Genomic DNA, 15,026 nt, shown 5'->3' with positions numbered 1-15,026 from the left:
GTTTGTGATAAACTCTTCATATGTATAAGCAATGATTCAATAGCAGTGCCCACGTTTGACATGTAATAAGATGAGATTTTTGGTAAGGTTACAAAATCGCACTAAAGCTGTGTACACACGGTGCAATATCGCTGGCAATATGGTCACTGAGCGACCATATTGCCACTGATTTGTTTGTGCTGCGGCGATAAATCGCCGGTTACGCTCTGCTGTGTTCAGCCCCTAATGGTCACTGGTCGCATGCTCCTCGACCAGCTGTTTCCCTCTGCAGCTGCCCCGGCAGTGTCTCCTTTTCATCACCTACCATCTCTGGTTGCTGATGAAAACGGGACATTGAGCAACATATTGCACCATGTGTACACAGCTTTAATCTTATCTTTGAAAATCGCACATTTTTTGACAAATTCGCAAATGTAATAGAATGCGTTTTTTCAGATAGAAATGGAATTCACATGAGATTTCTGTAGATTTTTGGTCATGGTAATGTGCAAATTTTATTTCCGGAAATGTGCAGGGTCCTGGTTCCAAAAATATGGGGACAAAAAAACTGGGGGTCTCCTGTATTTTGGAACCAGCACCAGGCATCTCACCAGCCAGTGTTGTAATGCCACAGCCGGGGGACACTTTTTATGCAAGGTCCCTTGGCCGTACCAAGTGCACCATGGCTGGTCAGCCCTGGATGGGGTCCATGGTGGATTCAGAACCCTCCCATTAAGGGAGGGTCCCCTGTCCAGGGCTGAAGCCCAGGGCTGTCCCAGACATCCAAGGGCGGTGGACACCAGGCTGATCTGTGGAGAAATAGAATAAAACACATTGATTTTAATATAGAATTTTCGGTACTTATGTATTATCTGGACTCCCATGTTAAATGCACCCCATTTTTTCATACCCCTACTATCCAACTATGCATGGAGTTGATTTTATATAGTGTGGCGAGCGCAGCGAGTCGAGCACAGCGAGCCCCGCGAGGGGACGCGGTCTCATAAGAAAAACGGGAGACCAGATATTACATCACTATCTATGCGAAACAGGGACAATTGAAAACAAAAACCTTTCAAGAAACTGACTGATTCCCAAAGTTATATCCACATAGATAGCTGCCATCACAAACATTGGCTCAATAGCATACCGCAGGGCCATTTTATACATTTAAAAGATAATTGCACTGATGAAAAAGTATACAAAGAACAGGCAGCAATCTTGGCAGACAAATTTATAGGAAGTGGATACATGACTACTTTAGAAGAAGAAAGAAGGTAGACTCGGTGGAACGTGTGTCCCTTTTACAAAACAAAAAAAAACCTGTAGTTCAACTACAAACTAAATCTAGGAGCAAAAAAAATGGGCCTTCATAACTGATTACAAGGTCCAATATAAAAAACTAGAACAGTTAGTAAAGAGGCATTGGAATCTCCTAAAAAAAAGGCCCTGTAGGGAATGAACTGCCACATAAACCATCCTTTATTTAAAGGAAGGCACCCAATTTAGGTGAAAAACTTACTCATAGTATGCACCATACGTGCCTACTTTTTCATTCTCCTCTCTGGGAGATGCCTGGAGAGGAGACCAGACTGCAGCATGTCAGGGGGCGGGACAAGGTGGACGTACCGCCCCTATAGCAGGCAAAGGAGTCAATTTGCAGGTCCGCGAATTGGGGCAGGGCTAAAATGATGCGAAATGATGCAATTCAGGTCATTTTAACCCCGCCCCTTGCCGCAGACCCGCAAAAATCTCTATGTAGCACAGCGGGGAAGGGGGGCTGCGGGGACAGCGTGGCTGATGCGGGAGACTTGCCCACCATCCCATTGGAGAGCATATAAGAAATAATAAAAAGTGTGTAGAGCAAGGACTGGCCTTAAAACTTTTAGCCTGGGGGGGGCAAGTCCAGACCACTGACCCATAACTGGGCGCCACAGCTAGGGTTGCCACCTCATGCATCATCGATTCCTGGAGATCCACCCCTCTCCCACAAAAAAACTGAAATATTGCCGCGAGTGGGTGGAGTATAATTCAGAAAGAGGGCGAAGCTACGATCGCGACTGGAAAAAAAACAACTTAAACCATTTGCTCCCTCAGAGGTTAAGGGGGGTGGCTGAGAGCTGGGAAAACCCCCTGCTCCCTCTGTATAATAATAATAACAGCAGGACACCACTGGCTGCTAACCCTGTCACCCTGAATAGACTCACGGAGATGCTGGGTATTCCCCCACAGCGCCGAAAAAGGGGGCGTGAGTTCGCGGGAGAGCCGCAGGTATAGGCCATGCCCCCTTCCATTAGGACACATCCCCCAAAATTTTCGGTGCACTTGCGACTGTCCTAGGTCCTGCGGCGTAAAAGTTGGGAGGTATGCCTCTGTATAATAATACCAGGACACCACAGGCTGCTCCCCCTGTATAATAATACTAGGACACCACAGGCTGCTCCTCTTGTATAATAATACCAGGAAGGCTGCTCCCCCCTATATAATAATACCAGGACATCATAGGCTGCTCCCCCTGTATAATAATACCATGACACCACAGGCTGCTTCCCCTGCATAATAATACCAGGACACCACAGGCTGCGCCTCCTGTATAATAATACCAGAAAGGCTGCTCCCCCTGTATAATAATACAAGGACATCACAGGCTGCTCCCCCTGCATAATAATACCAGGACACCACAGGATGCTCCCCTTGCATAATAATACCAGGATACCACAGGCTGCTCCCCTGTATAAAAAGAACAGGACAACACAGGCTGCTCCCCCTGTATAATAATACCAGGACACCACAGGCTGCTCCTCCTGTGTAATAACAGGACACAACAGGATGTTCCCCCTGCATAATACCAGGACACCACAGGCTGCTCCCCTGTATAATAACAGGACTAAGGACATCACAGGCTTCTCCCCCTGTACAGATGCTATTACCTGAGGCTGATCTCAATGACGATAACGATGCCGGATGGACACCGAGGCTGCAGCACTAGGGGGAAGTAAGGTGGAACACACACACAGGCCAGAAGTAGGGTGCCGTGTGATGATGGGCACAGGGTGCGCTGCTGCTGCTTACTGGTGTCTGCTCTGGCCCCTCATCCCTCCTACATCCCGCCCACAGCCCCACCCTCTGTAGCAGCCTCCTGCACTAGACATGTCCTCAGTTCCTTAAGCCCCAGCCCTGTTCTTTTTTCTTTTTTTTTCAAACGGTTTTTATAAAATTTTCATAAGAGAATAAACTTTCCATATACATTGCAAAGTTGTTTCACATTACATGGTTGAATAGTTAAACTGTATTGAAATGAATAAAGCATCGTGATACAATCCATCTCGGTTTGTGTATCAATTTTTCCTATATGATTTTAAGCAATTCTTTCCTTCCCTAATAGTTCTCAACCTTTCCTGTCTAAGAGTGTAAATCGTATCTCATTTCTCTTATCAGGGTAGCCGTGGTATGGCTATTCATCAATTACAACCTTGCAAAAAGACATGGTGTCAACATATATAAAACATCCTTTTAACCCCCCCCCCCCCCCGTAAACTACAAAGGTTTACACCCCCCCCCCTCCCTCTCCCACCCACATCGAAGACTCGGTGCATCTTAATTATTAGATAATGGTCTAAGCAGGTGCCAGGTTGTGCCTTCAAATAGTTTCATGACTTGCTTCTGCGCATCTTCCTCCAACGAGTTTATATACGTTCCCCATTTGGCATGGACATTTTTGACCCCCTCCTCCACCAAAGGTAGAGTGGCCCTCCTATCAATATAAAGCAGTTGTGTTAAAGCTGCCTTTACATCCTGCAAGAAGGGAGGAGTAGCAGTAGTCCAACATCGTAGTATAACTTTTTTCGCTACTGTCACGATTATCGTTAGGATTGGGGACAGCTTTGTCTTTCGGCCATGTATATTCCAGTTGGAGAAATTTGCGCACAGCATTGCCAAGGGATCTTTCGTAAGTCGCAGGCCACATATCGTGTTTATATACACCATAACCTTGTCCCAGAATTTTCTGATTTTCCCACAGTCCCACATATGATGAAAAATGTAGCGTTAGACCCCTTGCATTTAAGGCAAATACCCAATTCTCAAGTATTTTCTTTGAGCCTGGGAGATGTACGCCCTATGCAATGTTTTTATATGGACCTCCTGCAACATGGCCGAATGCAGTATCTTCAGCGTTTTCTTCATGTGTTTGCATAACATTTCTTCCGAGGTTATCCCCGGGATATCCACCTGCCACCTGGGTACCATGGCTTTCCAAACCACATCTGGTGTGGCTGGCAAGATGTCACCGTATATATATTTTATCCTAAAAGGTCCAGTGGCGCTTAGCGCAAAGACCTGTTTCATCACATCTTGTTGTTCAGTAACCAACATAGGACCTCCCTTTGATTGAATGAAATGTCTGACCTGGAGGAACATGAAGAAGTCCCTGTTAGGCAATGAGTATTTAGTCGACAGATCACTAAATGAATGGAGATGCCCCCCAGGATCAAACACATCCTTGACTGCTATTATTCCCTGTTTTTTCCACCTGTCATAGCCCATCTCTGTCAAACCAGGAGTAAAACCTAGGTTTCCCCAGAATGTGTCATATCTGGTGTTCTGGTGGTTTCGGCCTAGTCGTTTGTTAATATATAACCAGGCAGAATACGTGTCTCTAAATAATATATTATTGTGGTAGTTTGGCCCGTGGGACGTGGAGCAACCCTGCCAGGGAGAATGGCGTAACCATGCTCCCCTCTAAAGCTTTATGTGTTTAAGCATTTGATCCCGTCAACCAGTCCAAGATGTATCGCATAAAAACCGCCTGACTAAAAGCCAGGACGTTTGGTATCCCCAACCCTCCATCTACCTTCTTGAGGTATACTTTATGTTTGGCAATACGCGCCTTTTTTTCCCTGCCATAAAAAGTCGAAAAAAACCTTATTAATTCTCTGTATACAGTTTCTAGATAGCCTTAATGGTAGCATCTGAATACAATAAGACAGCTTCGGAAATACTATTGCTTGTAGTACCGTGGCCCTTCCCAGCAATGAGAGCGGCAATGATTTCCTTATATTTAGCAGTCTCTCTATTTCTATAATGATGGGGGAATAGTTAGAGTGGTATAGTTCACTAATCCTGCCCGGGATATTTATGCCTAGGTATTTGATGGCTTTGGTGTTAAGTTTAAACGGGGCTGTAATGTGTGTAGGAGCTTCAGCTACTTGAGGACCCAATACTTGTAGGATTTCTGATTTATGAAAATTAATTTTATATCCCGCAAAAGATCCAAATTCATTAATAAGATTCCTGATAGCTTGTAGGGATTCCGTTAGATTGGATAGGAACAACAGCATGTCATCCGCGAAGAGACTGATTTTCAATTCTACAGATCCCAACTTAATACCCGTCAAACGCTGACTCGCTCTTAATGCTACCGCTAACGGCTCCAGGGCCAACGCAAAAAGTAGTGGAATGGAGAGGAAATGAATCCATTACACGCCACCTGGGTATAAGGCAAAGTATATAGGGACTTTATGACATTGATAAAGGCCGGTGGGAACCCGAATCTCGCTAATGTTTCATATAGGTGGTCCCAGGTGACCAAGTCAAACGCCTTTTAAGCGTCCATAGAAATTACAACCCGGTCACCTGAGCCCCCCTCCACCTCTAACCTCTGCACCACGGCCAGCAATTTGCGTACATTCACCACCGAGTGGCGGCCGTGTATAAATCCGGTCTGGTCCTCAGAGATGACTGTAGGCAAAATATATTTAATTCTCTCGGATATTATTTTCGTTAACAATTTATAATCAGAGTTAAGGAGCGAGATGGGTCTGTAAGAACCAGGGTCTTCCAGGTCCCTTCCCGGCTTCGGAAGCACCTTAACCACCGCAGAATTAAAATACAGCGGTAGCTGCTGTCCCTTAAGTATAGTGTTGAAGACCGTGGCCAGGGTCTCACTTAGTCTTGACTTTAAGATTTTATAAAATTCCCCCGAATAACCATCTGGCCCCGGGGCCTTAAGGGGCTTCAACTTAGCTATGGCTTGCATAACCTCCTCCCCTGATATAGGTGCCAAAATGCGGTCAGCCGCATCACTGGAGATTTGGGGCAGCGTAATATCGTTCCAGAATTTCTCCTTCTCCCTCTGATTTATCTCTCCCTGTGAGTATAGTTTGGAGTAGAACTCCCTTAGTGTTTCCAGGATATCTGTCCCTCTATTTACCCTATCACCGACTGCTGTCTTCAGAGTTTTTATAAGCGTAGGGGGTCTTGCGCCTCTCATTAAATTAGATAGTAAGTGCCCATTTTTATTTCCATGCCTGTAAAACTGAAAATTAGTGTTGTTAACATGAGATAGCATTTGGGACTCTAACAATGCATCAAACTGGGTCTTCGCCTGTGAGTATTCTTTTTTATGTATCAAAGTTGAGGAGGAGCTATATGCAGCATATGTGGTCGTTAATAATTCTTGGGCCTTAATTATATCCGCCGACCTCTCTTTGCGGTACTTATTCACAAATGAGATAATCTCTCCCCTAAGTACTGCTTTCGCCGCCTGCCACTTCAGCAATGGGTTCGAATCATGTTCCTCATTGTTATGTTGATACTCCATCCACTTGGCCTCCAGGGCATCTCTAAATGTTTTTGAGGACGCTAGGTATGAGGGGAACCTCCATTGGCGGTGTCTCCCAACATCTAAGGCTGTCTCGATTATTGTCCATACCATGACATGGTCAGACAGACAAATCGGATCCATTCCCGCCTCAAGCAGACGGCCACAGAGGCCAGTGGATAGGTGCATGTAGTCAATACGCGACAGAGTCCCATGTGCCGCCGAGACACACGAATATTCCCTGTCTGTGGGATGTAGCAGCCTCCAGCTATCTACCAACTGAAGCTGAGATGAAAGCTCCCCTATACCCAGTGGCGGTTTTATGGGTTTGCGTTTGGGCTGAGAAGATTTGTCAAGTGCTGGTTGGGCTACTATATTAAAATCTCCCCCTAGAATTAGTCGTGAGTCAGCATAGGGGTATAACTTTGAGAGTAATCTGTTAAAGAATTTTCTGGAATAGGCATTAGGCGCGTAAATATTACATAGAATAAATTGTTCCCCCTGTATCGACATCTCTGTTATTAAAAAACGTCCCTCTGGGTCTTTAATTATTTTAGTGACTACTACCCCAAGTGTTTTTCTTGATAATATAGCTACCCCTCTGGCCTTTGAGTTGTAAGAGGCATACGCCTCAACTTTAAATCCCATTGCCCCTAACTTGTCGTGTTCACTGTCAGAAAGGTGGGTCTCCTGAAGCAGGACAATGTCCGCTTTCTGTTTCCTGAGATATAACAAAAGTTTCTTTCGCTTTATCTGGGAATTTATCCCTCCCACATTCCACAAGCACAGCCTTATATTAGACATTTAACATCAATAGTGAAATAATAACTAATCAATGATGCACTGAGTCCCGAGTCCCTCCCCCCATCCCCAAACCTGAACAGTACCATTCCAACAATGGTAAACAGCAAACTTCCCCCTCCCCCTTCCCCCTCCCCCTTCTCTTCCCTGAACAAGAAGAGATTCCCCTGAGAGTGTGGCCACTCTCATATCACACAATGTAGAAATTACTACTTCTAGCAGCAAAGATTGGGCTTCAAATATTTAGCCCTCCCCCTGCCAACACAAATCTATTGGCAACTTGCCAAACTTCCGTCTACCTCTACGCACCTGGATTAGCGAGACCAAACCAATCTCCCAGGATGCGCAGTCGGGTCGGCACCCCTAATAGTGAAAGTTAACATATAACATATTGAACCACGTTCCCCACATAATCTTATCTGTATCACTTAAAAGTTGTATAACATAGCTAGCAATACACAAATCTCAACATGTGGGCAGTCAATTGCAGTTATCTTTCTCAAGCATTGTTTCCCCCCGAGAAAAACCTATCTTTCGGTCTGCAGAGCAACTTGGAGGCAATGATTATTCACCGCCCAATGGACCTGCGTGACCGTATGGCGTAGCGGTGTCTGTATTCTCCATCCTGATATACGCCCTTGCATCTGCCGCTGTAGAAAAATCCTTAAATGAGTCCCCCTCAAATACCCTAAGGCGGGCAGGGTAGAGCAAAGCAAACTTTCGCTTATCAGAAATCAGTCTAGAGCAAATGCTGGTAAATTCCTTGCGTGCCCTGGTCACCTCAGTTGAATAGTCCTGAAACAGGTGCAGTTTGTGGCCCTCCCACTGTAATGACCTCTGCTTGCGCGAGGCCGTCCACATAGTCTCCTTGTGTAAATAATTCAGGCATTTGAATATGGTGACTCGTGGTCTAGTATTCACCCCCTCTTTTTCAGGCCCCAGCCTATGGGCTCTTTCTATAACCATATCTGCGCAGTCCTGCTCCACTCCTAACAGGGCCGGCAGGGTATTGCGAATAAAATGGTGTAAGGCTGGTCCGCTGACTGTTTCTGGGAGACCCACTAATCTGAGATTAGATCTTCTTGATCTATTTTCAAGGTCGTCAACCTTATTAGTTAGAGCATACACAGATTTTTGTAAAACAGCGTTATGGGCTTTCAGCTCCTGGACATCATGGAATGTTGCCCCTATCTGTGCCTCATTGTGGGAGACTCTCTGTGCAAGCTGTGACATGTGCCCCTTTAAGTCAGCAAAGCTATGATTGAATGCCTCTGCCTGTTCTCTGAACATGGTTGCAATGGTGGCTTTTATTGCCCGCACCATACTCTGTGGGTGCGCTGTGGCTTGGCGGTTCTGGCATTTCGGCATGGGAGAGAAATATCTCTCCATGCACCACGCCCGATTCCCTGATCTGTCCGCCGCTCGGCAAGGCTGCTGGGGACCGTGGTCCGGCAAGTTAGGGGTGCTGCCCGCCTAGCTGTCCACGGAGCTCCGTCCTCATGCGGCCGTCTTGCTCGGAGCCGGAACCGGACCACAGGCATGTTCTTAAAGCTACATCCGATGCCGCTAACAGGAGGAGTTGGACAATACTCACTGGACCATCAGGCGGCCTGCAGCACTAATTGATAAAGCGGCCTGCACCCTGCCCCTTGTAGAAGGGAACTGATGTGAGAAACTAAGCTGCGGGGACAAGATGGAGATGTGACTGGTATTGATGCGGACATAACGTACACCTGGAAGTGAAGTGCTGTACATCCGGCAGTCCAGACAACTCCGGCACATCAGGTGCGACGATGAAGAATTGCTTTTCATTGGACATTGAGGCTTTTAAATATAGTATGGTTTGGCACATACCTACACACCTTGAAAAAGACATCGGTGGATGGTGGATGCAAAAATGGAGTTTACCCCGGGACTGACTACCGAACGGAGCTGAATCCTGTGTGTCAACCAGGACTACACCTGTATTCTTATGCGAGTTTGAACTGTTCATGTTACAGTTCACTACCATCCGGTAATTACTTCTCAGAGCACTCAACATACGCCACTTTATGTGCCTGCATTTGTTTTTAGATTGCTGTATTGAAATTTGAAAGTACAAATGCAAGGGAAGTATTATTTCCTTGTTAATAGCGCCAGAGAGGGATATTTTCACCTTTTTTTAACTAGAAAGAAGACGCAGATTAAAATGGACATTAACTTACTATAAGCAGTCATTTGTGAAACACATGGGTCATACATAGTTAGCAGTTTTCTTACAAGATAAAATCTTATCTTCATGGACAACAAACAAAAAATATCATATGAAGATATCTTACATTCAAATATTGGGGGAGATTCTCATTATCGCATATGTTGTAACATATGCAATAATTATAGCAAAGGACAGCTCTTGCGTTAAGAGCTGTCCTTTGCGGTGAGAGTCGCCGGGTCCCAGCAGGTCCCGGCGGCTCCCCCCTCCCTCACACACCCGGCGCTGCTGCTGCGCCGTGCTCTCCTCCTCCCTGCACCCGGAAGAGGATCAGTGCAGGGAGGAGGTCACAGGTCCGGGCAGCACAGCTCTGTGCTGCCCGGACACAGGTGAGGGGGCGATGCGGGGCGGCGGGGGTCCGTGCGGGGCGGCGGAGGGTTGCGGTAGAAGCCCATTGGCTTCTATGGGGCATCGCCAGATTTTTCTGGCGATGCCCCCCGCCGCGGTAACCCGGTGGGGGATGCTTACAGCATCCCAAAATGCGGTAAAAACCCCGATAACGGGGGTTTTACCGCATTTTTCACTTAGAGAATCTCCCCCAATAACTGTAAAAGTTTCCATATTTTGAGAGACTAAAGGAAAAAATGTCACCACTGCACTGATACACAATAAGTATATATAAGGAGTATATCTGTTTAGAGTTAAAGGGGGAAATTTACTAAGATGTGTATTCTACTTCACATGTGATGTTGCTATGGGCAACCAATCAGATCCTGTCTACTATCTAGAGGGTACTAAATAAATAAGAAGTCGATTCTGATTGGTTGCCCATAGCAACTTCACATGTGAAGTAGAATACACATGTTAGTAAATTTCCCCCTATCTGTGCTCTGCACCTATAGAGACTCAGGAGCCTGCGCTTTCCAACAATTCAATTTATTAAAACATATACATGTAAAAAAAATGCAATAGGGCTAATGTAAATGTAAAAATAGTAATATGCCTGTGAAGATAGAAATGCTGTGTTCCCTTTAAATGATCCTGCAATAGTAAAAACAGTCAGTGTAGTACAAAATAGATATTGTGATTGGATAGATAAAATCCAGTATAATGCTTGTGATGCAAGAGGGTTATGCATTCAGGTGGCCGGCATTTTGGCTAACTGGTAATTAGTAACTAACTGTGCACACCTTTACATTTGATCTAACACAGCACTATTTTTTTTTCTCTCACTAACACTAGTTCTTTATTATTTTAATTACATTTCATTATTATTATTATTATTATTATTATTATTATTATTATGTCTCTCCCTCTTTCTATAGATAGCTTTGGATTTCTATAACTAATATTTATTAACACTATAGTATTGTCACTGGTGTGCTGCCCTGGGCTTTCTGGCTTATGCTGTTTTTTGGGGGTGCTGCACCCTGCACCTAGATATAGTACTAGAGTCCACCAATATACAGAGAAGCCTTGACGATGGCTTGGGGGCTTACACATAAATTTGCGCAAATATATGTAACCGATCTCTCTGAATTATATTATTATGTAGTGTTCTAGACTTGTTACTAATACCATCCAGTGAGCTTGTACAATACTGCAGGCCTGCTACCTACATCAGAACAATTACTATTGGCATTAATCAGACAGCTAAGCTTATATTGTGAGGCCATTTGTGAGAAAGTGTGGCCTATTTATCATGGATCGCATTTAGAATGCAATCGGGGCGGAATATTACCGCCCAGGATCACATTCTAAAATGTGATCCTAATGGCGGTATGTATCATCACCCACTTGCAGGGACAGGGCCAGGGGCGGATTGGCCCACCGGGAAACCGGGTAATTTCCCGGTGGGCCGGCTCATTAAAGATAGTGTGCGGCCGCTCACCCTATCTAGCTGGGCCGCGGACCGCACAAACCGCCATATACGCGGTTAGTGGCCGCGCCCGCGGCCGCAGCACTTTGCCCTTATTAAAGATGGCCGCGGTCAGCCCCGGCTCAGTCAAATTAAAAATGGCTGGTGCCGATGCGATGCCGCACACAGCTGCTCCCGCAGGACTCAGAGGATTGATGACGCCGGTGCCCACTTGATCCCCACTTGGGTATCCGATCATCGTGAGGCGGGCGGCGCTGGTACACAGGGCGGTGCGCAGCCATTCCCTTATTTTTATTCGATTAATATTGGGCGGTATGCATACAGTATATGGATTTTGGAGAGACTGCCCCCCATCAGGGCTGCTTCTAAATATTTCCCGGGCTGGTTTTAATCCCCAATCCGCCCCTGGACAGGGCTCCAAAAGAAGAACGTCCCTGCGATGTGCTGAGCCGGAAGCTGGGGGGAAGCAGCACATGTGCTGTTAGTGCTGACCCCCTGGAGACCCTGCTGACCGCACTGTGTAGACCATAGGCTACAATGGGCTACCTCCATCTCAGAATGGCGGTAGCCCAGGGATGCAATGCGCTGCTGCCCAATGCTGATACATCGGGCACCTTTGCATCCCCCATAGAAATCTATGGGGGAGGCGGCCAGCAGCGGTACAGGAGTGATCTCCGATCCCTGCTGCGGTCCCTCCTGATACATTCGGGGTATACGGGTGTTATCGGGAATTTAGCTTCAAATACAGAATAAATGGACCCCTGAATGAATTACAGATGTCACTGGTTATGATAGAAGTGTACATGGCTCAGGAATCTCCAAGGCTTTCCACAAAAGGCCTTAATGTGTTTCCATATTAATAAATTATGCGCTGCAACATAAATAACAAAACAAAACCTTTAAAAGGCAATAAGATTGTTACACCTGGCTGGAGTACAAACTAAAAATGATAAAAATTCCAATTGCATATACTGCTGTAACTATACCATAAAACAAAATCAATACCATTAAATAAATAATCTATACTAAAAATGATGCCCAAGGGATTAAGCATAAATAATAAGGTGGAAATGAGTGCTATCAGCGCTGCATGCCAATAGAATATACACAATTAGCTTAATGCAGCTATCAGTCATACAATGCTCTGATTATCAGCGCACTAAAAACAAGAAACCTTCACATTGGATGCAGCTTTCATCCCATAAGCAGTTACTGAGATCTTATCACTCCCATTAGTGGCAATCACCTTTGTGGGTTTTTTTTTTTGTTTTAACAATTTACAGTACAGGTTGAGTATCCCGTATCCGAGTATCCGTTATCCGAATTATTCCGAAAACCATACATTCCAGAAAGTGAAAAAAAAAATGTTTTTTTGCTAAAAACTCACTGGGGACATTTGTAACAGCACTACTGGTGACATGATATGTAACTGGCACTATATATGTGCAAGAAAATGATTGCTTGGCATTCAAATTCAATATCTGAGATAGTACACAAATTTTGTTTCATGTTTTGAAACCTTGTTTTTTGAACAAATAAAATATATTTGTGTGTATTTTATGTGGTAATAAAATATATTTGTGTGTTTTTTATGTGTTTATACAGCATACATGCAAGATACTTCAAAATACATAATTGAAATATTAAAATATTCCGAAATACGGAATAATCCGTTATCCAAAATTCTCCTGGTCCCGAGCATTTTGGATACGGGATACTCAACCTGTATACTTATAATGCAGAACCCTCCAGGACTTGTGAGAAAGCAATTTAATGGTATAAAAACCGACATTTCGGGGTGATAGCTAACCCCTTCTTCAAGGTGTTGAAAGCAAATTCAATAAAGTGAATCGGGACTATATGGACTCAGAGCAGAGTGTATATAGATGGCTGTCTGGGCCTCAGAGACCTGCAGCCAGGGATAAACGCTTCAGACGTCGCCCTAACTGTAATACTGATCGCGAAACTAATAGCGATACAGTTTCATCAACAAGTGATTCCAGCAGATTGCCACCAGCGTCATAAAACTCTCAATGTCCGCCAGCAGGTTTCAGAACCAGGGCGGGTCGAGAAAGAGACAACAACCCCCAAAACGTGGAGAAAAATGCCGGAGGCTTAAAAGGACTGACGCAAAACAGGAGGATTTGACCTTCAATATATCCAAATGCATTCTCTCCCCATCAGAAAAAGTCTTGAATAAAGGCCTCTCATTCGTCCCCACTAACAATTTCGATCCTTTTAATTGGAAAATTGAAAAATTACACCTGAACAGTAGTTTACGGCTACGTGAATATTTTGAATGGGATGTTGTACCTACAACTATGAAAGAGGTCTCTATATATGACCATTTCAAGAAAAAATCTAAGTTTGCCCCCCCCCTTCCCCCCCCCCCCCCCCCCTTCAAATAATGCCACTATTCAAAGCTTTAGTAACAAGACATGGAATCTAGACCTTTTTCCAATTTATCAAAGGATGGGTGGATTGCCCTTAAAAATTTAAGGACTTACAGCGATGTGATGTTCTTGCCAGCTGATAAGGGGGGTGGAATACTGGTGTGGGATGTTGAAGACTAAAAGGAAGACTACTCCCAGATTCACAACATTGATACATATAAAAAACTGCCCAGTGATCCCACTCGACCATATAAAATTGAACTTGATTAAATCATTTCTGATGCAGTTGAACAAGAGCTTTTGTTGGTATCGGTCAAAGATTATCTTACCACTGATTTTCCACGTGTTCCATTATTATACTGCCTCCCCAAAATCCATAAAAATGTGCAATGCCCGCCGGGATGGCCAATAATTTCGGCCAACAATTCTCTCTGCAGCCCTGTTTCGAGTTTTTGTTTATTTTTTTCTTGCAGCCATTGATTCAGAAATTGCCGACATATTTGCAAGATACAACTTCGCTTCTGACCAAACTCAATGCTATCGATCACGTGACTTCTGGAACTTGGAAGGTCACTTTGGACATTTGCAGTCTCTATACGAGTATCCCCATGTTGGAAGAATTAAAGCCACAGAGACTTGTTGGAGGCTCAATCTGAGTACCAGGGAACACCAGTTGATCTATTTATCACGTTACTATCATTAACTTTACATCAAAATTTTGTTCTATTCAATAAACAGTTTTTCAAACAAAGATCCGGTTGTGCCATGGGATCGCCAGTGGCACCATCGTATGCCAATTCATACATGGCATCTCTTGAACAGAAATTATTTTTTGAGAGTGGTCTGGCGCCCAAAATCCAATTCTACACATGCTACCGTGTTTCCCCAATATTTTTTTTTTCAGTCCAAAAAACACAATAGGGCTTATTTTCGGGGTAGGGCTTATTTTAGCCCCTCAGTTCTGCTTTTATCCACATAATGCCCCTCAATCACCTTATACTTTGAGCACAACTGGCGCTTTCCTTTCCTTCTGCGTTTTTCAGCCACTCAGCCTTTCTGCCGCTCAGTCACTCTGCTACCGCCTGTGTACAGACGCCGCTCAGTCCTTGAGGTGCGCAGTGATGTCAAATGCGCAATGCATCTCTGGGACCGCTGATGCCAGCAGGGGCTTCAGCGGTACCA

The 15,026-nt window shown here is 44.8% G+C and overlaps 1 protein-coding gene across 5 annotated transcripts in view; it reads right to left on the bottom strand.

Moving 5' to 3' along the window:
* The window catches only part of SPECC1 (sperm antigen with calponin homology and coiled-coil domains 1), a 424,705-nt gene that overhangs the window by 350,419 nt on the left and 59,260 nt on the right, over positions 1-15,026 (bottom strand). The gene's annotated exons all lie outside the window — the stretch shown is intronic.

This window comes from Crinia signifera, chromosome 2 (assembly GCF_055691185.1).
Source record: "Crinia signifera chromosome 2, ASM5569118v1, whole genome shotgun sequence".
Taxonomy (NCBI): domain Eukaryota; kingdom Metazoa; phylum Chordata; class Amphibia; order Anura; family Myobatrachidae; genus Crinia; species Crinia signifera.
Note: the sequence above shows the minus strand (reverse complement) of the source record. Positions and strands in the feature narration are given on the sequence as shown.